Genomic DNA, 22,383 nt, shown 5'->3' with positions numbered 1-22,383 from the left:
TCCAACATTTCTGCACCTATAAATAAATATAAAGTTATCATTATACCACACACTACGCCCCTAAATATAATAGCGCCATACACTGCACCTCTAATTATAATAACACCATACACCGTGTCACAGATAGCCCACCCCTGTATATAGCCAATCTTGTACATATAGTCCACCCCTGTATATAGTGCTCCACATATAGTCCACCCCTGTATATAGTGTTTCACAGATAGCCCACCCCTGTATATAGCCAACCTTGTACATATAGTCCACCCCTGTATATAGTGCTCCACTAGATAGTCCACCCCTGTATATAGTGCTCCACAGATAGCCCACCCCTGTATATACTATATACAAGGGTGGGCTATCTGTGGAGCACTATATACAGGGGTGGACTATATGTACAATGGGGCTATATACAGGGGTGGGCTTTCTGTGGAGCACTAAAGGGGGAGCTATTTGAGGGATACTATATACAGGGGTGGGCTATATCTACAGGGGGACTATATCTACAGGGGGACTATATACAGGGGTGGGCTATCTACAGGGGGACCATATCTACAGGGGTGGGCTATATCTACAGGGGTGGGCTATATCTACAGGGGTAGGCTATATCGACAGGGGTGGGCTATATCTACAGGGGTGGGATATATCTACAGGGGTGGGCTACATCTACAGGGGTGGGCTACATCTACAGGGGAGGGCTATATCTACAGGGGTGGGCTATATCTACAGGGGTGGGCTATATCTACTGGGGGCTATATACTGTATAGCCCCCTCTGTAGCTATAGCCCACCCCTGTATATGGTGCTCCATAGATAGCCCACCCCAATATATAGTCCCCCTGTAGATATAGTCCCCCTGTATATAGCCCACCCCCTGTAGAAATAGCCCCCCTGTAGATATAGTCTCCCTGTAGATATAGTCCCCCTGTATATAGCCCACCCCCTGTAGAAATAGCCCCCTGTAGATATAGTCCCCCTGTAGATATAGTCCCCCTGTATATAGCCCACCCCCTGTAGAAATAGCCCCCCTGTAGATATAGTCCCCCTGTATATAGCCCACCCCCTGTAGAAATAGCCCCCCTGTAGATATAGTCCCCCTGTAGATAGTCCACCCCCTGTAGATAGCCCCCCTGTAGATATAGTCCCCCTGTATATAGCCCACCCCCTGTAGATATGGTCCCCCTGTAGATATAGCCCGCCCTGTAGATATAGTCCCCCTGTATATAGCCCACCCCCTGTAGATATAGTCCCCCCTGTAGATATAGTCCCCCCTGTAGATATAGTCCGTTCCCCCCCGCAGATACAGCCACACACTTCTATTACAATTTAAAAAAAAAAATATTCAAACTCACCTTATTCCCGCTCCCACGCCGTCCGGCAGCCATGGAGACCTGCTCTCTTCTGCGGAGGTCTCCTGGGGGTTGAACGCAGCATCTATGAAAGGCGCTGATTGGCTGGGCAGGATGACTTTCCCTGTCAGTCAGTCAGCGCCTTTCATCGACGGAAGCTTCATTGGTACAAAAGGTACCAGTAGCTTCACTCGTGGAAAGGCGCCTGAATGGCTGCCCGGTCATTCATTGCTTCTAATTGTACCTGTGTCCTTGCGACACAGGTACAATTATAGTGCAGGAGGAGGTGGCGCTGGCGCCCCCCTCTGAACTGCGCCCGGGGCACGTGCCCCGCCTGCCCCCCCTAGCTACGCCCCTGGTTAGAGTCAAGATAAAGATGGCTAGATCCGTATGTGTTTGTACTAACACTCATATATTGACCTGCCATTTGTGTATGGTATTTCTTACCTATTGTATCAGACTTTTGACATCACACCCTCTATTTAATCTGCCATGTATTTTTATATATGGCCAATAATTATGTGATACTGATTTGTTGTCGTTTTGTGTGGCCCTTATACAGTTGATCGTGGCCCTCCAGTATATTTTATATTACTTTGTTTCTGTGTATTTAATAAAAATTTAGATTTTTCCATGTTTTCATACTATTTATAGTGCATGAGTCCGTTCTTTCTCTTTTGTATGCAAATGATAGTTACAGTTTCTATCAAAGTTACTATGTTCTCTACTTTGGAGGCGTCATACCTTATTCAGGGATCGCTTAGCCACTAACTTACTTGTCCTGAGAGACATATGTGTAATGATAGGGGTAGGGAAACGGACAAGTGAGCCCTAATCTACCCGCCACTCTGTCCCTGCCTACTTGCAACGACCCGCCCTAGGCGACGGGGTACAACTGGGCGGCGGTCCCTACGCTCAGTAAGTGCACGAGACAAAACATACAAGGGAATATAAAGCAAAGGGAAAGGGGCGGTTTCCCACGGCGACACCGTGAGCAACAGAGTGGTGAACGAGCCAAGTCAAACCAGGAGAGCACGAGGTACCAAACGCAGAGCAGAAGAGTAGTCAGAAAGCCAGGGTCAGAATGGAGCAGGATCAAATTGTTAGGAGCTGTAGCTGGGCCAGGAAACCACACGGAAAGAATCACAAGCAAGGAGGAAAAGGAAAGGCAGGTATAAATAGACAGAGGGCGGGAGCTAGCTGAGTCTGGCCAGGCTGCGATAGGCTCTCCCACTCCTAAGCCTGCCAGCCTGAGTGGTGGAAGCTGGAGTCAGTCTCAGAGAGATAGACTCAGGTGAAGGCTGATTACCTAAGGAAGTTAACCCCGAAGCTGTGCCTGGCAGATCCTTTACAGTACCCCCCCTTTTATGAGGGGCCACCGGACCCTTTCTAAGCGGACCTGGTTTACTGGGGAAACGAAGGTGGAACTTCCTGACCAATACCCCAGCGTGAACATCCCGGGCGGGTACCCAAGTCCTCTCCTCAGGCCCGTATCCTCTCCAATGGACCAGGTACTGGAGGGAGCCTTGGACCATCTTGCTGTTCACAATCTTGGCCACCTCGAATTCCACCCCCTCAGGGGTGAGAACGGGAACAGGAGGTTTCCTCGAGGGAGCCAAGGACGGGGAGCAGCGTTTAAGGAGGGAGGCATGAAACACGTCGTGTATACGAAAAGATGGGGGTAACTCCAGCCGGAAGGAGACAGGATTGAGGACTTCAATGACCTTATACGGCCCAATAAACCGGGGAGCAAACTTCTTGGACGGGACCTTAAGATGCAAGTTCCTAGATGATAACCACGCCAGATCCCCGACCATAAACAAGGGGTTAGCAGAACGTTTTCTATCAGCCTGAGTTTTTGTACACTCTGGGACGCCTCTAGGTTCTTCTGAACCTGGGCCCAGACTGTGCACAGTTCCCGATGAACGACCTCTACCTCGGGATTGTTGGAACTACCAGGTGAAACGGAGGAGAACCGTGGATTAAACCCAAAATTACAGAAAAAGGGGGAGACCCCTGACGAGTTACTGACCCGGTTATTAAGGGAAAATTCAGCGAGGGGAATGAATGAGACCCAATCATATTGACAGTCAGACATAAAACATCTTAAATATTGTTCTAGAGATTGATTAGTCCTCTCAGTTTGGCCATTGGTTTCAGGATGGAAAGCAGAGGAGAAGGACAGATCAATCTCCAACTTCTTACAGAAGGCTCTCCAAAACAAAGAAACAAATTGTACCCCTCTGTCCGAAACAATATTGACAGGGACCCCATGGAGACGCAGGATGTGTTTGACAAACAAGGTAGCTAACGTCTTGGCGTTGGGTAGTTTCTTGAGGGGCACAAAGTGGCACATCTTACTGAAGCGGTCTACTACCACCCACACCACCGACTTGCCTTGGGATGGAAGCAAATCGGTGATAAAATCCATGGAGATATGTGTCCAAGGTCTCTGGGAATGGGCAACGAACGTAGTAAGCCCGCTGGTCGGGACCTGGGAGTCTTGGACCTAGCACAAACCTCACAAGCGGCGACGTAGGCCTTAACGTCTTTAGGCAAGCCAGGCCACCACTAGTTTCTGGCAATGAGGTGTTTGGTACCCAGGATGCCTGGATGACCAGATAGTGCGGAGTCATGATTTTCCCTAAGTACCATTAGCCGGTATTGCAGCGGAACAAACAGCTTGTCCTCAGGAAGGTTCCCGGGGGCTGAACCTTGATCAGCTGCAATTTCAGAGACTAAATCAGAATCAATAGAAGAAATGATTATACCGGGAGGCAAAATACAAGCAGGATCTTCCTCCGAAGGAGGGCTGGCCATGAAGCTGTGAGGTCCGTATTTCACACCGAATAACCACCTCTGTAAATTGAAAGCTGAAGGCATGCCTGGAGAGAAGTACACCACACAATTGTCTGAGGTACAGCTTCAATGTCAGCCAGGAGGGACTGAACTTTATTCAGAACAAAGAAACACACACACACAGAGAAGACACATGCCCCTCCCTATAGATGTGTGACTTGCTTAAATTCTATTCGCTCCCCCAGCTGTAACTTTTCCTATATATTCTTCTGCACACTCCTCTTTGCATTCCAGGGGGCGGTGTCTTCCATAGGTGTGTCCGACATGAACAAAGAACTTGTTATATATATCAGTATATTACACAAAGAACTGAAATGTATATACATATGTGTGAGGATAATATTTTTCAGACAATATACATAGTAATGATCCCTGACAGTCCCCCCTAAAAATATTATTACTCTATCCCTGAGTCTTGCCTAGCAACCTACCACTGACCACTCGAACCAGGCGGGTAGGGGTTTTGGATTTCTTCACCAGCTTGAGACGAGCTACTCCTGATGAGTAACCCCCCTTTGTACCTGGACTTCCAAGGTGTCGGAGTGGTCCTAACTTTCCCTATTCTCCTCTGGATACAGGATGGTTGTCTTGATATAATCTACAAACCACTGCTGGTTGTAATATATATATATATATATATATTAATCCGGTCTACATTTTTATTAACAGTAATAATTGTCGCACTGTCACTTAGTGTCCTAATGGGACTTTACCCCTGCAGATATGACAGGTCATGGGCAGCACAGTGACCTTCACATAAAACTCCTCAGATTGTAATTTGCAGCACCGCGGCATATTTACACACATTATAATTATAAACCTCAGACATTATAAACAATAGGGCCTCAGCTAATAACATAATGCTATCACCAATCTCATGCTATCACCCTCAGGTCTCGGGTCCCATCAGTTCATTGCCAGTCCTGTACACCATCGTCTTCTTCTTCTCCTGTCTTCTGCTCTTCACTGACTGTCACCCTCAGGGTAACCCACACAATTGTGGAGTCAGACTACGTTGGTGTCCAGTGGGGGAGTTATTATTACCCCCTCCTGGTCACTTATCAAAACACTTGATCCTGCTGACGGATTCACTCAGGTCTTTGGTCTTTACTTTGCTGATGTCATCAGGACTTGGTTTGGTCCTTCTCATCTGTCCGACACCGTCTCCTTTAGTTTACGTCATCAGGCTGTACATAGCACCTCATGTTGTGAGCCTGGGGTGAGATCCCACGTAGGCGGATTAGTGGAGTTATATTGTGACTATCAAACCCTCCGCATCTGTACTCTTCCTCTGGCAAGTTACTCGTCTGGGCGGCCGCTTAGAATTGTGACACTGCCGTCAGTTCATGATAAACGCGTTGTACTGGCTCAGGCTGCGCCTGCCGTATCTCAGTGATGGAGTTCATCGTGTTAAAAGTCTTATTGTTCATATTTACTGGCAATTGCTGGGGACCCCCAACTCTTGTCAATTGTTAAAATAAATACTAATCTGGTGATAACATCATCCGCATACACTATAAACGTTGTTCTAAGTACATACAGTAATAATGTCAGGCCCCTAAATGACATCAAACACCTTTATATAAGGAAAAACTTCTCTGTTACAATGGACAGGGCACCTAGAAGATGTGTAACTTACTGGGTACATTTCATTTGCACTTGGTGATACCCTTTCAGCAGGATTTGTACCTTGATCTCAGCTGATTGCCTGGAACATCTCCACCTCACAGAAAGATACACAGATTCCACATGTTTATCTGACAAGCGTCTTAAACCTATTTTTCTTACTCTAATCTGGTTCGTTCTACCTGGGAAGGCCTCTCAAGGTCGGTTCTCTTCGTGGGAGGCGGGTATGATAAGGTTGGCACCGGTCTGCCAGGACTGTTCTGTAGGCAAATCAAACAGCTCTAACAGAATTTAGCAGCAACAGCTGTAAAGCCTGGGACATACCAATTAGATCTCACCAAATCGATCCTTGCAGTCTTGGGGCCTATGTGAGGTCATACACCATCAATGCAAAAGCCATCAAGAGTGCCTTGGGTCTTACCGATTCACGTTCCCTTATCCGTCCACATTCTTTTAGAATCTGGTTCTCACGCCTTCCGCTCCCAGTTGGACTCTTCCTGTGGAGAACAAACTTTTTCATTGTATAAACATTAATTGATCTTAATCAAATAATTAATTTGAAGAAAAACATTAACAAATAACATCTTTACATCAAACGTTCACATTGAGAAATAACTAGAAATGATACATGCAAACTCATTTTTCTTCTTTATATACATATCTATACATACACATATACACTGCACAGAATTCTCTGCTCTAAAATTTCCCTTTCACAACAAAAATAAAAATAAACAAATAAATTTTTTCGAATGGGAATATTCCGCTTCTGTACCTTTTATTTGACGCATGACTCTAATAGTCCAATGCTAAGGCTGGTCCAGAACTTTACATAAAACTTAACCTCAGTATTTAATATTCCCACAACACTTCTTAAATACAATTATTAAACAAACTAACTTTGGGATAACATCTGGAGAACTGCTGATATCTTATTGTACAAACATCAGGTCAATACCTGGGATACCATTGTTCCCCTGTCACTTACACACAACGTCTGCAGTGGGGAAGATACCGGCCATGCTTCAGGCCCCCCTGAGAACAGGTCTACACACACGAGCACATTGTCATACACTTCTACCTCCGGTAGTTGTATGTTCTGCAGTCGCTGGGACTGTTAATCTGGCCGGGCTGCACTTTTCACAGGTACCTTTGCTGTTTTACCTATGTCATGCCGTGCGCACATCATGCCGGCTGCTACAAACCTAGTGGTGGCATTATTGTATCCAGGGACAAGCCAATTTACTGACACCTGGCTGCACATATCCTTGTTGTCAGGTCTGTCTTCTCTCGCTCTCTCAATTGGCTTACCCGATGATCCAATAAAGTTCCTACTACCAATGGGCCCATAATTGTGGGCGATGCCAAAAGCGTACCTAGAGTCAGTGTAAATGTCGGCCGTCTTACCTTCTGCCAGGTTACAAGCCTCAGCGAGCACCTCCAGCTCCGCTCCTTGAGATGAACAAGAAGGTGAGAGTGGTTTCTGGGTAATTTACCTTGTGCCTCGTATCCTGTTCTACACATGCTGTATGATAAAATATCTCTTTATTACAAATTTACATTGGAAACCCATGTCACATATATATATAACATTTCAAAAGGATGGAGTTTTATTGTTCCACATTCATCTGATAATCCAGAACACTTGTAAATCCCACCCACCAGGTCCTGTAAATACCTGATTAATACAAAAACAAATAAAAAGAAAACATTCCTAAAAACTTTACATCAAATTAACAATGTCCAGACAATTTTTGTTTTGCCTTCTCCCTCATCTAAATCCATAAAGACTTGTGTGAGTGACGTCACCTCTGCCTCCTGTGTAACTTTGCTGGAGGGGGATGGTCTCTTACACAACCATCTACACAAACCTCAAAATGTAGGTTACTCTCATACACATTTAATCTGGATTACTCATTGGGGTCTCTTACACATTTTTAGATCTCCTGAAACCAAATTAATTAACTCAAAAAAAAACAAAATTGTACCTGATCAGTTCCTTCACCCTTCCCCCCTTTGTGGACTCTGCGAAAGTAATGTAGCAGAGTTCAAAACTACATCTCAACATAACACTAATTTAACCCCCTGTAATGTACAACAGCCTGAAACAAAAATGACTTTTTCCTGACGAAAATACATTTGATCTTTACAATGACATAACTCATGTGTGAAATCAAAAACAAAACAATTGTAGTTAGTTATTCAATAAAACAAAAAATATTATCTCTGATAACATTAATTACTGCAAACCAATAAACTGTATATAAAAATAGGGAACGGTGGGGGCACATACATTTTCAAAACCCCGTGTCTCACAGTATCTAAAGTTTAAGACATCTGAATTAACATCAAAACACATGAAATCTGATCACATCAGAACACATAAATATCGTAACTTTTATAAACAACAGCGCATGCGCAAAAGAGAAGAAATTTATTTCGGTTTGTAGACATTACTGATATATATATATCTCAGCAGTGCATATTGAAATCCCTTTGTCTCATCAGCCCTGCAGACTGCACCCAGTCAGCCCCCCTCCTCCTCCCAAACACAGCACACTTTAGGGGGAGGGAGGGGGGTCACTAACTCACAACTTCTCACAATCTTAACACTTTCAATGCCGGCAAAACAACATACGTATCTGTAATCATTCATCACACCATTGTATAGGAATTATCTACGTTCAAAACATCAAACATATAATTTGAAACCGTACAATTTGTCGGCCACCATCTCTATATTATGATGACGTGTTGTTTCATCAGTGAACTAGACTGGAACTTCTGTAAATAGAAAAAAAAAACACTACAAATGACAAAATTAACAAGGTGATTATTTCATACTGATTTGGTTGGGCCGGGCGTGGCCACATCAGGGGCAGGGGGGGGCAGCCTCTCCCATTGGAAACACAGTGCGCAGCTGTGAGGGGGGGGGTGGTTTCCCACCAACAATGAGGACACACTCAACATGAGGTATGGACACCATTACCGGGCGTCGGCTGGTCCTGTGTTTTCTAATACATACAACATACAATACCTTTCTTATTCCTAACTTCCTCTTCTGCAAATCCCTCTAAAGCACTTTTCATCAACTTTCTACCTTCCAACTTCCCTTTGTTCTCCAGAATACCTTTTGCCCAATCTGCGGCTTGGAGCCGCCCTCCTCTATGGATCCCACACACTTCCATCAATTTCTTCATTTTACGCACGATCCTGGAGATTTGAATATGGACCGTAAACCATCCATTCTAACAGTCTATATTATACACGTAATTTATATAACAATTTTCGGTCAACGACTCCCAGGCCTCGCAGGAAATATTAAAATTCCTCAGTCTACAGCCCCCGGTCCGCCGAAATATAATTTTATTTGAGACTCTCCGGCTACGCTGGAAATATTAAAATTTCAGTCGATAACTCTCCGGTCGCTTATATAATCTTTATTTCGATTCTCCGGCTACGCTGGAAATATAAAAAATTCACAGTCGATAACTCTCCGATCGCTTATCCTTATTTCGATTCTCCGGCTACGCTGGAAATATAAAAAAATCACAGTCGATAACTCTCCGATCGCTTATCCTTATTTCGATTCTCCGGCTACGCTGGAAATATAAAAAAAATCACAGTCGATAACTCTCCGATCGCTTATCCTTATTTAGACTCTAATTACCCAGAGGATGGTTAGTCGGGCGCGACTAAGGTCTCACAGGTTTTCAACCTCACAGCGGAAAATATCACCTCTGTCGCCTGAGATAATCCAGGAAATCAACAAAAGGGTTCTACAGATCGCCACAAGACTGCCCACTAACACAGATAAGACGAAGATTTATAAAATCAATTCGCTTACCGTGTTATTGCGGAGGTGATCAAATTCCTTCAGTGGGCAACTTTGAGTCCTCTGTTTCACCCTGTGATTGTCGACTGTCCGGATTTTGATTTTTCCTCGAGTGAGGTCCCGGCTTCGGCACCAAATGTCAGGTCCGTATTTCACACCGAATAACCACCTCTGTAAATTGAAAGCTGAAGGCATGCCTGGAGAGAAGTACACCACACAATTGTCTGAGGTACAGCTTCAATGTCAGCCAGGAGGGACTGAACTTTATTCAGAACAAAGAAACACACACACACAGAGAAGACACATGCCCCTCCCTATAGATGTGTGACTTGCTTAAATTCTATTCGCTCCCCCAGCTGTAACTTTTCCTATATATTCTTCTGCACACTCCTCTTTGCATTCCAGGGGGCGGTGTCTTCCATAGGTGTGTCCGACATGAACAAAGAACTTGTTATATATATCAGTATATTACACAAAGAACTGAAATGTATATACATATGTGTGAGGATAATATTTTTCAGACAATATACATAGTAATGATCCCTGACAAAGCTACGCGACAGTGCATCGGCCTTAATATTTTTAGACCCAGCCCTATAGGTAACCAAAAAGTTGAATCTGGTAAAAAATAGCGCCCATCGAGCTTGTCTCGGGTTTAGCCTCCGGGCAGATTCTAGGAAAACCAGATTCTTGTGGTCGGTAAGGACCGTTACCTGGTGCCTAGCCCCCTCCAGGAAGTGGCGCCACTCTTCAAATGCCCATTTAATGGCTAAGAGTTCGCGGTTGCCAATATCATAGTTACTCTCAGTTGGCGAAAACTTCCTGGAGAAGCAGGCACAGGGGCGGAGATGGGTGAGGGACCTGGTACCCTGGGACAAGACAGCCCCCACTCCCACCTCGTATGCGTCAACTTCCACGATAAATGGCTCCATTTGGTTGGGCTGAACCAGCACCGGGGCCGAGATAAAGCACTTCTTAAGGACCTCAAAAGCCTGGACAGCCTCTGGAGACCAGTGGAGGAGATCAGCACCTTTGGGAGTGAGGTCCGTAAGAGGCTTAACGATGACCGAGAAGTTAGCAATGAATCTCCTGTAATAATTAGCGAACCCCAAAAAACACTGCCACAGCCTGAACCTTGGCGGGGTCCATGCGGAATTCATGAGGAGTGAGGATTTGACCCAAAAATGGTATCTCCTGTACCCCAAACACACATTTTTCGGTTTTTGCAAACAGTTTGTTTTCCCGAAGGACCTGGAGCACCTTCCTGACATGCTCAATGTGGGAGGTCCAGTCCTTGGAAAACACCAGTATGTCATCAAGGTACACTACAAGAAATATCCCCAGGTAATCTCTCAAAATCTAATTTATGAAATTCTGGAAGACCGCCGGCGCATTACACAACCCAAAGGGCATAACGAGGTATTCGAAATGACCTTCGGGCGTGTTAAACGCAGTCTTCCACTCATCCCCCTCTTTGATGCGGATAAGGTTATACAACCCCCGTAGATCAAACTTAGAGAACCATTGGGCCCCCTGAACCTGATTAAAGAGATCAGGAATCAAAGGAAGGGGATACTGGTTCCTTATAGTGACCTTATTCAGGTTACGGTAGTCAATGCATGGCCTAAGACCACCATCCTTCTTCCCTACGAAGAAGAAGCCAGCACCTACCGGAGAAGTAGAGGGGCGAATGTAACCCTTGGCCAGGCATTCCTGGATATACTCTCTCATGGCTTCACGTTCGGGACAAGAAAGATTAAATATCCTACCCTTAGGAAGCTTAGCTCCTGGTACCAATTCGATAGCGCAATCGTATTCTCTATGAGGAGGTAACACTTCGGAGGCCTCCTTAGAGAAAACATCAGCGAAGTCCCGAACAAACTCAGGTAGCGTGTTCACCTCCTCAGGGGGAGAAATAGAATTAACAGAAAAACATGACGTTAAACATTCATTACCCCATTTGGTAAGCTCCCGAGTATTCCAGTCAAACGTGGGATTATGCAACTGCAACCAGGGAAGGCCTAAAACCAAATCGGACGATAATCCCTGCCTCAACAGTACAGAGCATTGCTCCAAATGCATGGAGCCAACAAGGAGTTCAAAAACAGGGGTATGCTGTGTAAAATAACCATTAGCAAGAGGAGTGGAGTCGATACCCACTACCGGGACAGGTTTAGGCAAATCAATCAAAGGCATAGCAAGAGACATAGCAAATTCCACAGACATGATATTAGCAGAGGACCCTGAATCCACGAAGGCGCTGCCGGTAGCAGACCTACCACCAAAAGAGACCTGAAAGGGAAGTAAGATCTTATTACGTTTCATATTTACGGGAAATACCTGTGCGCCCAAGTGACCTCCCCGATGATCACTTAGGCGCGGAAGTTCTCCGGCTGCATTATTACGCTTAGGACAGTTGTTCACTTGATGCTTGTCATCCCCACAGTAGAAGCAGAGACCATTCTTCCTGCGGAAATCTCTACGTTGTTGGGGGGACACGAAGGCCCCGAGTTGCATAGGTACCTCTGAGTCTTCCGGGGAAGAACGAAGCAACGGAACCTCGGGAGCCATCATGGGGGAGTCGGAGGAGAAAACACATAAACGTTCGCGTTGTCGTTCCCTGAGACGTCGGTCAAGTCTTACCGCTAAAGCCATAACCTGGTCTAGGGAGTCAGAAGAGGGATAGCTAACTAGCAGGTCTTTCAGGGCATTCGACAGACCCAACCTAAACTGGCACCTTAAGGCAGGGTCATTCCACCGAGAAGCTACGCACCACTTCCTAAAGTCAGAACAATACTCCTCAACAGGTCTCTTACCCTGACGTAAGGTCACCAGCTGACTCTCGGCAAAGGCAGTCTTGTTAGTCTCGTCATAAATGAGTCCGAGAGCAGAAAAGAAAAGATCAACGGAGGAAAGTTCAGGGGCGTCAGGAGCCAAGGAGAAGGCCCATTCTTGGGGCCCGTCCTGGAGCCGGGACATAATTATACCCACTCGCTGGCTCTCAGAACCTGAGGAGTGGGGCTTTAAGCGAAAGTAAAGCCTGCAACTCTCCCGAAAGGAGAGAAAAGCCCTCCGGTACCCTGAGAACCGGTCGGGCAACTTGAGGTGGGGTTCAGGAGTTGAGGGGAGGGGAACCACCAAGGTAGCCTCAGTAGGGATGTCTCTAACCTGCAAAGGATTAGCAGTGACAACGCAGGACAGGTCTATAATAGTTTGAAGGGATTCCTCCGTCTCATCCATCTGAAATAACCTGGAAAGTGCATCGGCCCTCACATTCTTGTCAGCGGGACGGTAGTGGAGCACAAATTGGAAATGGGTGAAGAACAGCGACCACCTGGCTTAATGGGGATTTAGTTGTTGGGCGGACTGAAGATAAGTAAGTTTCTTGTGGTCGGTGTTGACCAAAATGGGGTGATCTGCTCCCTCTAGAAGATGTTGCCACTCCTCCAGAGCCAATTTGATGGCTAGTAGCTCCCGATCTCCAATAGAGTAATTGCGCTCTGCAGAAGAATAAAGTCTCGGGTAATAGCCACTTACTACTGCCTTTCCTTTGGAGCTCCTCTGGAACAGAAGTGCACCTGCACCAACAGAGGAAGCGTCCACCTCCAATGAGAACTGCCGAGATACGTCAGGATGATGGAGGGTCAAGGCTGAAGTGAAGGCTTTCTTGAGGCTAATATATGCGGATTCTGCCTCTGGGGTCCACACCCTGGCGTTCACACCCTTCTTGGTAAGGGTAGAGATGGGAGCCGCCAGAGATGAGTAGTTTGAAATAAACTGCCGGTCGAAATTGGCGAAACCCAGGAACCTCCGATGGGTCAACAGATCTGGGGAGAAAATCAAAACATCATCGAGATAAACTACAACACACATATAGAGGACATCTCGGAAAATATCATTGACGAATTCCTGAAACACTGCGGGAGGGTTACACAGTCTGAAGGGCATCACTAGCTATTTTTTTTTGCCCATGACGGGTGTTAAATACCGTCTTTCATTTGTCACCCCGGCGAATCCGGATTAGGTTATAAGCCCCCCGCAGGTCTAGCTTAGAAATAATTTTGGCTCCTCGTATGCGATCCAACAGCTCGGAAATAAGTGGCAATGGGTATTTGTTCTTGACCGTGATCTGGTTGAGACCACGGTAGGCAATGCAGGATCGAAGAGATCCATCTCTCTTCTTAACAAAGAAGAAGCCGGCCTCAGCTGGGGAGGAAGGTTTTCATATAAAACCCCTCTCCAAATTCTCTTTGATATAGGCTGACATAGATAAAGTCTCTGGCAAGGAGAGACGATTTCCCCGTCCACGGGGAAGAGAAGCATTTGGAACCAGTTCAATGGGACAGTCCTAATTCCGATGTGGAGGCAACATCTCAGCTTCTCACTTGCAGAAGACATCCGCAAAACTGGCATACTGAGATGGTAGATCGGAGAGTGACTGAGGAAGAGGGGGCATAACAGGACGGACTTGTGACAGGCAATGGCTATGGCATCTTGAACCCCATTGAAGAATCTCTCCGGAACTCCAGTCAAGAACCGGGGCGTGTAGGCGAAGCCATGGCAGACCCAGCAGGATAGGATTGATAGCCTTAGTTAGTACAAGGACGGCCATCTGCTCCGAGTGAAGAGCTCCGACCCATAGTGTAAACGGCTCCGTGATTGACACAATCGAATTTGGCAATGGTAGACCATTCATGGAGGCAACAGCCAGGGGTCTCTCCAGAAGAACTGTGGGTAGATGTAAACGTTCCACTAGATCCTGCTGGATGAAATTAGCAGCTGCTCCGGAGTCAAGGTTGGCGGAGGAGGGATGTGATGTCTCTCCGGAGATGATGGCCACAGGAATCAATAATTTGGAAGAGGGTTTAACGTTTGGAGACGTCCCACCTAGAGTTCCCTCTCCAACCAACCCTAGGTACTGGAGTTTCCCAGTTTCTGTGGGCATTGGCGCACAAAATTACCCTTAAGGCCATAATACATACATAGTCCAGAGGAGCGTCTGCACTGCTTCTCCTGTTCAGACAACCGGACTCTGTCTACCTGCATGGGTTCATCAGGTAGCGCACTAAGGGGTGGCAATAGAGGTCTCAGGACCGCGGGTGCTGGTCTGTGGACCCGGTTCTCCTGTCGAACCTCTTGAGTGCGCTCCCGGATTCTCATATCAACCCGAGTGGCTAACAGGATGAGGGCATCCAAGGTAGTAGGAAGGTCGCGGGGCGCCAGTTCGTCCTTGATGTGAGAGGACAGTCCCTGCCAGAGGGTTGCCACCAATGCCTCATTGTGCCATGCCAGCTCAGCTGCCAGGGTTGGGAAGGACATAGCATACTGCCCTACTGTGGAACCCTCTTGCTTGAGGGTCAACAGAGTAGCTGCGGCAGAGGAAGTACGACCCGGTTTCTCGAACATGGCACGAAAGGACTGCAGGAACAAGGCTATGTCCGAGGATACAGGTCCTTGTTGCTCCAAGATTGGGTACGCCCATGCGAGGGCCTTGCCAGCAAGAAGAGAGATGATAAATGCCACTTTGGCCTACTCGGAGGTGAAGAGATGAGCCCGTAGCCTAAAATGAACCGTACATTGGTTAATAAATCCTCTACATGCTCTGGGATCACCATCCTAGCGAGGAGGAAGAGGCAGAGGAACTGTGGATCCGGAACAAACAGGAGAAGCAGCGGGCAGTGGTACAGCAACAGCCTCAGGAGGAAGAACCAGAGGTGGACCAGTGAGTAGATCCAGGCGGACCAAGATAGAATTTACGGCCTCAAGGAGTTGATCCTGACGTGTGTGTAGGTCATGCATCTCCGTCTGTATCTTCTGGACTGCGGTTTTGGGCTGGCCAGTGGGTTCCACGGCCTGCGCGTACTGTCATGGTCACAGCGTATGTGGACCCACTAGGCCGCTCCGCCGTAACGGAGAGGCAGCTGACCAGGTCTCAGTCTATACAAAAGTCTAATGGCAGTTCGTAACACTCGGGTACCTGAACTAGTCCAGACGGTGGCTGTGGCTTCAGCACAGATGTAAGTCGGTGCAGCAGTTTGCGCCAGACGTGGCGGGCAGTACAAGATGTGGCAGACGACACTGGATGTGGCAGAAGACTCTGGATGTGGCAAACGACAGCAAGTGCAGTAGGACACGACTCCAGCACTAGTAGGCACAGGAACAAGAACACAGCACGGGATACAGGAACAGGTAACAGGGCACGGTTAACAACTGGAATAGGAAACACTAAGGGACCATTTTCAAGACAGACTTGGGATAACTAACAATGCTCAGGCAAGGATCTGAAGGGCTGGGGCCTTCTTATAGGCCAGGAAATCATGTGGATTGGTGATGATTATTTTCATGTGCATGCGCTGGCCCTTTAAGAGTGGGCACGAGCGTTGGCCTAGGCCCCTTAGTTCTAGTAAAAGTAACCCGACGAGACACAGCGGACCAGAGCGTTGGCCTAGGCCCCTTAGTTCTAGTAAAAGTAAAGAGAAATCTTAATGCTTCAGTGAAAAATACATTTTGGACAATTTTGTGGGACCAGTTTGGTGAAGGCCCTTTTTTTAGTTCCAGCATGACTGTGCCGCAGAGCACAAAGCAAGGTCCATAAAGGCATGGTTTGGTATTTTTGATGTGGAATAAAGTGACTGGCCCGCACAGCGCCCTGACCTCGACCTCATCGAACATCTTTGCGATGAACTAGAATGGAGATTGCGAGCCAGGCCCTCTCGTCCAACATCAGTGCCTAACCACACAAATGCTCATCAGGATGAATGAAACACTCAAAGACACACTCCAAAATCTTGTGAAAAGCCTTCCCAGACGAGTGGAAGCTGTTTTAGCTGCAATGGGGGGACCAACTCTATATGATTGCCTTTTGATTTAGACTGGGATGTTATAAAAGCTCCTGTCGGTGTAATGTGTAGGTGTCTAATAATTTTTTTCTATTAGTAGTGCATTAATACTTTCAGAAACATGCTAGCTTAACATGCTCATACACCATTAGACAAAAACCTTGAGGGAAGTATATTTAAAGATAACGTTATTTTTTTTTATTGTTTTTTATTCAATTTATTCAATTCTTATGTATTTTTGCCCCCAAATTTTTTTTTTAACAAACCAAACAAACTTAACGTGGTCATTTCTAATATTTCGGCTCTTCAAATATAATTTTGTTTTCTGTTGTTAGTTTACTGTTATTTACATATAGTATGTAGAAAAAATCTTATTTATTAGGAAAGATTAAAATAAAAAAATTGATGTATTCTTGAAAAGAGGTGTCTAAGGGGGGGGGGGCATGATTAACTTGTAGAAGTATATAAATGGTATGTAAAAATATTTTCTTATGAAAATGTAAAGGATCTGCCAGGCACAGCGGGGTTAACGCCCATAGGTAATCAGTCGGCACCTGAGTCTATGTGTCTGAGACTGACTCCAGCTTCCACCACTCAGGCTGGCAGGCTTAGGAGTGGGAGAGCCTGTCGCAGCCTGGCCAGACTCAGCTAGCTCCCGCCCTCTGTCTATTTATACCTGCCTTTCCTGTTCCTCCAGTGCTTGTGATTCTTCTCGTGTGGTTTCCTGGCCCAGCTACAGCTCCTGACTACTTGATCCTGCTCCATACTGACCCTGGCTTACTGACTACTCTTCTGCACTGCGTTTGGTACCTCGTACTCTCCTGGTTTGACTCGGCTCGTTCACCTCTCTTGTTGCTCGCGGTGTTGCCGTGGGCAACTGCCCCATTTCCCTAGCTTTGTGTACCCTTGTCTGTTTCGTGCACTTACTGAGCGTAGGGACCGCCTCTCAGTTGTACCCCGTCGCCTAGGGTGGGTCGTTGCAAGTAGGCAGGGACAGAGTGGCGGGTAGATTAGGGCTCACTTGTCCGTTTCCCTACCCCTATCATTACAGAAAACCTGTTTCATTTAAAATCCTCTCAAAAGACAAGAAGGTACACCCTCCGTTTGAAGAAAAAAAAGGTCTAGTCTCCAGAGGTTTTATGATAAGAACGATATATCTGGAATTGCCTACCAGGAGATTGTCACAGCAGGAACTCAGTAGATAATTTCTTAGAATAAAATAATATCAATGCTTATGAAAATGTATAGAATTTGCCAATTCGGGAGGGAAATATTTCCTTTTTAGAGTAGATTGGTTTATGCCTTTTGGATTTGTTTTGCCTGCCTCTAGTTAAATAGAGGTAAAAGAAAGTTCTAAAGTTTACGCATACCCCTTACCTTCCACATCCTCTCATATCCCTTGGTTAAACACGATTAACATATGTCTTTTTTCAACCATACTAATTATATGTAACTATGATTGATCTCATAAACATGTTAAAAAACTTACTTCACCTAGATAAAACTAATTAATAATTCAAAGAAGGCACGATAAAGTATACATTCATGAAATCATGAAAGAAAAGTAAACAATTGACATGATTTATACTATAATTGGTCTATGATAAAAACATTTAATATAATGGTACGTCAAAGTGGTATTTTCTAAGGTAAGTGAAAGTTTGTATTTGAAATTGTAACTGAAAAAGCTATTTTTCAATGTGACATGAAATCAATAAGAATGCATGAGTTATATTGATTTTGCACATTTTCCTGTGTGAAAATCCTCAATGAGCCCTTTGTCCACTGTAAGCTTTAGATTATCATTTTTGCACTACTATATGACATGAAAGTAAGTGTAATAATACATGTTTTTTGTATATTTACTTTTTTTGGTCACCAGATACTGTGGACTTATTAGTCTATTTAATATTGTCTATATATAGTCCTGGCCAAAAGTTTTGAGACTGCCACAAATTTTGGTTATCACAAAGTTTGCTGCTCCAGTATTTTTAGATCTTTTATTCAGATGTTTCTACGGTATACTGAAGTACAATTATTAGCATTTCATAAGTTTTTAAACTTTATTGAAAAAACAAAATCAAGTTTATACAAAGACTCAATATTTACAGTGTTGACCCCTTTTTTTCAAGACTTCTGCAATTCGCCCTGGCATGCTGGATATCAGCTTCTGGGCCAAATCCTGAATGATGGCAACCCATTCTTTCCTAATGCCTTTGTTTGTTCACCCGCTTTTTGAGGATTGACCACAGGTTCTCAATAGGACTGAGATCTGGGGAGTTTCCTGGCCATGGATCCAAAATTTTCAATGTTTTGTTCACCAGGCCACTTAGTTATCACTTTTGCCTTGTGAGACGGTGCTCAATCATGCTGGAAAACCCATTGTTCATCACCAAATTGCTGCTGGATCGTTGGGAGAAGTTTCTCTTGGAAGATGTTTAGATACCTTTCTTTATTCATGGGAGTGTTCTTATGTAATATTGTGAGTGAGCCCACTCCCTTGGATGAAAAGTAACCCCACTTATGAATGCACTCAGGATGCTTTACTGTTGGCATGACACAGGATGCATGGTAGCGCTCACCTTTTCTTCTCTGGACAAAAATTCGTCCAGATGTCCCAAACAGTCTGAAGGGAACATTATCAGAGAAAATAACTTTACCCCAGTCCTCTGCAGTCAAATCCCTGTACTACTTGCAGAATGTCAGTCTGTCCTAGATGTTTTCCTTGGAGAGAAGTGACATTTTTGCTGCCCTTCTTGGCAGCCTCCAAAAGCCTTCGCCTCACTGTGTGTGCAGACACACTGACATCTACCTGCTGCCATTCCTGAGCAAGCTCAGGAATGGCACTGGTGTTGAACCGATACAGTAGCTGAATCCTTTTTAGGAGACGGTGCTGGCACTTACTGGACTTTCTTGGGTGTCCTTCACAGCAATTGAACCTTTCTCATTGAAGTGCTTGATGATCTGATATTTGGTTCATTTATGGGCAATCTTACTAGCGGCAATGTCCTTGTCTGTAAAGCCTTCTTGATGCAAAGCAATGATGACTGCACATGTTTTCTTCGAGGTAACCATGGTTAACAGAAGAAGACAATGATGTCAAGCACAATCACCCTTTTAAAGAAACCAGTCTGCTCCTATAATCCAATTAGCTTGACAAAGTGATATCAGCTGCCTTGTCCTCATTAACACTTTCTCCTGAGCTAACGAGAAGATCACTGAAATAATGTAAGAAGGTAATTTTGTGGCAAGGCTGAAATGCAGTGAAAATGGTTTTTTTTATGATTAAGTTAATTTTCATGGCAAGGAATGACTTTGCAATTAATTGCAATTCATCTGATCACTCTTCATAACAATCTAGAGTTAATGCAAATTGCCACTATAAAAACTGAAACAGAAAACTTTGTGAAAACCACAATTTGTGTCAGTCTCAAAACTTTTGGCCAGACTATAGTGGTGGAAATTTCTTTGCTACTATTTCTATTTTTAGACTTTCAACATTAACTTTATGTATTAATACTACATTTGAAAATAGTTTTTGCCTTTTTTTTTAGGGGATATTGTACTTCATACATACATTTTAAACCACTTTGAAAATACCAAATACTTGATTTGCACAAACAATTGAATAGTTTAAATGCGTTTGTACTTGTTGTTAATAATTTCTAGAAGCAAAGAATATTGATTTCTGACATTAACACAGTCACTGTGTAAGATTACTTATGGAATGTCCGAGTGATAATGAGTAAAATAAAAACTCTCTCAACTAGAAATTATAAGGCTGGGTTCACACGAGCATGTTACATCTGTAATGGACGGAGCGTATTTCGTCCGTAAGTCCCGGACCGAACACACTGCAGGGAGCCGGGATCCTAGCATCATAGTTATGTACGATGCTAGGAGTCCCTGCCTCGATGCAGGACAACTGTCCCATACTGAAAACATGATTACAGTATGGGACAGTTGTCCTGCAGCGAGGCAGGGACTCCTAGCATCGAACATAACTATGATGCTAGGAGCCCGGCTCCCTGCAGTGAATTCGGTCCGGGACTTGCGGCCGACATACGTTCCGTCCATTACGGACGTAACATGCTCGTGTGAACCCAGCCTAAGTGTGAGAATGGGATTGCATTAGTAACCACTTCAACCTGCACTATTTCTCCTTCTTTGCAGAAAATCCAATCAGATTTTTCTTGCGAAAATTCCACAGCGTTTACAGCAGCAGCAAAGTTGATGAGATTTGATCAAATCTCATTCCGTAAAAAAGTGCAAAAATTGAACTGTGGTGCAAATTCTAAATCTGCAGCACGTCAATTTATGTTGCGGAATAGCGGCGCATTTGTTGCCGAATTTCCCCATTGAGTTCAATGGGGAAGTTAAATTCTGCAGCAGACACATCTGATAAAATGTTATTACAGGAGGCTAGGCTGTATACAAACCAGCTGAGGGAGCAGGGATGTGTGATATTTGAATATTTGAATCTTCCACTGTTATGCCAGGAGCGGCAGTAAATGAGTGGTTTCTAGGGCCAAACGATGGAGCAGGTGCCCATACGAGAGCCTAAACTGGAGGGACCACGCTGTCCTGTGGTACAGCGCGACTAGGCCCTGTGCTTCCATGCCCTGCAGTGTCAACTTCGTCAGGGATAACGTCCCCTGAAGACGAACCTGAAGTGACACCAACATTGTTGCTACCTAAAAAAGGTTCCTTCTATGACGCCATTCCTGATGCAGTCTCAGACTCTAACCACAGCATGGCTTATGCCTCCTCAGCGCTAAAAAAAAATCTCCTCGCCATAATGTCAATAACACTAACCATCATTTTTTTTTGCTTATAATTATTTTTATTAAACAAAACAGATTATATATATATATATATATATATATATAGATAAAAATTAGGCAGCACTCCAAGATAAGTGTAAAAAGAGCTACTTTATTAGCCCTGGTGCGACATTTCGGCTCCACACTCTAGAGCCTTCCTCAAGCAATGTTCAAAATGTACAAACAGTGGTATATAAAGGGCAGTGATAATCAATCATCAGTAACATCAATTAAGATAAAAATTCATATACAGAGCATCATAAAACAATATATGTTCCATATTTACTATGACAACAACTTCGTATAATCAATGTGCAAATATAGCTGCAAATATAGTGTCCATGTGCTGTAGTATTTATATAAATATATAGGGTATACATAACTAGCTTATAATTACATATACATCACATCTGTGAAGTAATTAAAGTCAACAATACAAAATTTTATAGCACCTTAAGATTTAAAATGAGAAGTGTATATTGGCGCCATGCCGGCATCCTAGCCGCGCTACTGCACATGCTCGGAAAACAAACATGAACTGCGCATACCTAGAAATCAAGATTAAGCTGCATTTAAAGTGTGCATGTCCGTGCATGCACGTTATCTAGCGGAAGTGTCACCTCGGCCATTTTGGTGAAGGCATCGCTTATCGCCGGGATTATCTAGCTGGGATGCTCTATTGTAGCCTTGGCAACCCTGATCAACAAAGAACCCCATTGGCCATCTACATATATGTAATAGTAAAGTGCGGCTGAAATTTGTGGTCTAACCCATAAGTGCATATCAATAATGCCCACATAAATTAATTAGATAATACAAATGAACGCATGGACCGCGGTATAACCGCAAATATATACACATTTGTCTATATAAAAGGAAATCTGCGGTATAACCGCGTATGTGCACATAGTCCAAGGCTGATCAAGCAGGACAAGGTCAGTGGGTACTCCGACAATAGATCGTCTCAACTAAAGGGTCAAAAGATAGACAAAAATGGGGGTGGTTACATGTTGTTCCCCACTTTACGTTGAAAGCACAATGTTACATTAGACGATG

The sequence above is a fragment of the Rhinoderma darwinii genome, chromosome 5, assembly GCF_050947455.1.
Source record: "Rhinoderma darwinii isolate aRhiDar2 chromosome 5, aRhiDar2.hap1, whole genome shotgun sequence".
NCBI classification, from domain to species: Eukaryota; Metazoa; Chordata; class Amphibia; order Anura; family Rhinodermatidae; genus Rhinoderma; species Rhinoderma darwinii.
This window is presented reverse-complemented; position numbering follows the sequence as displayed.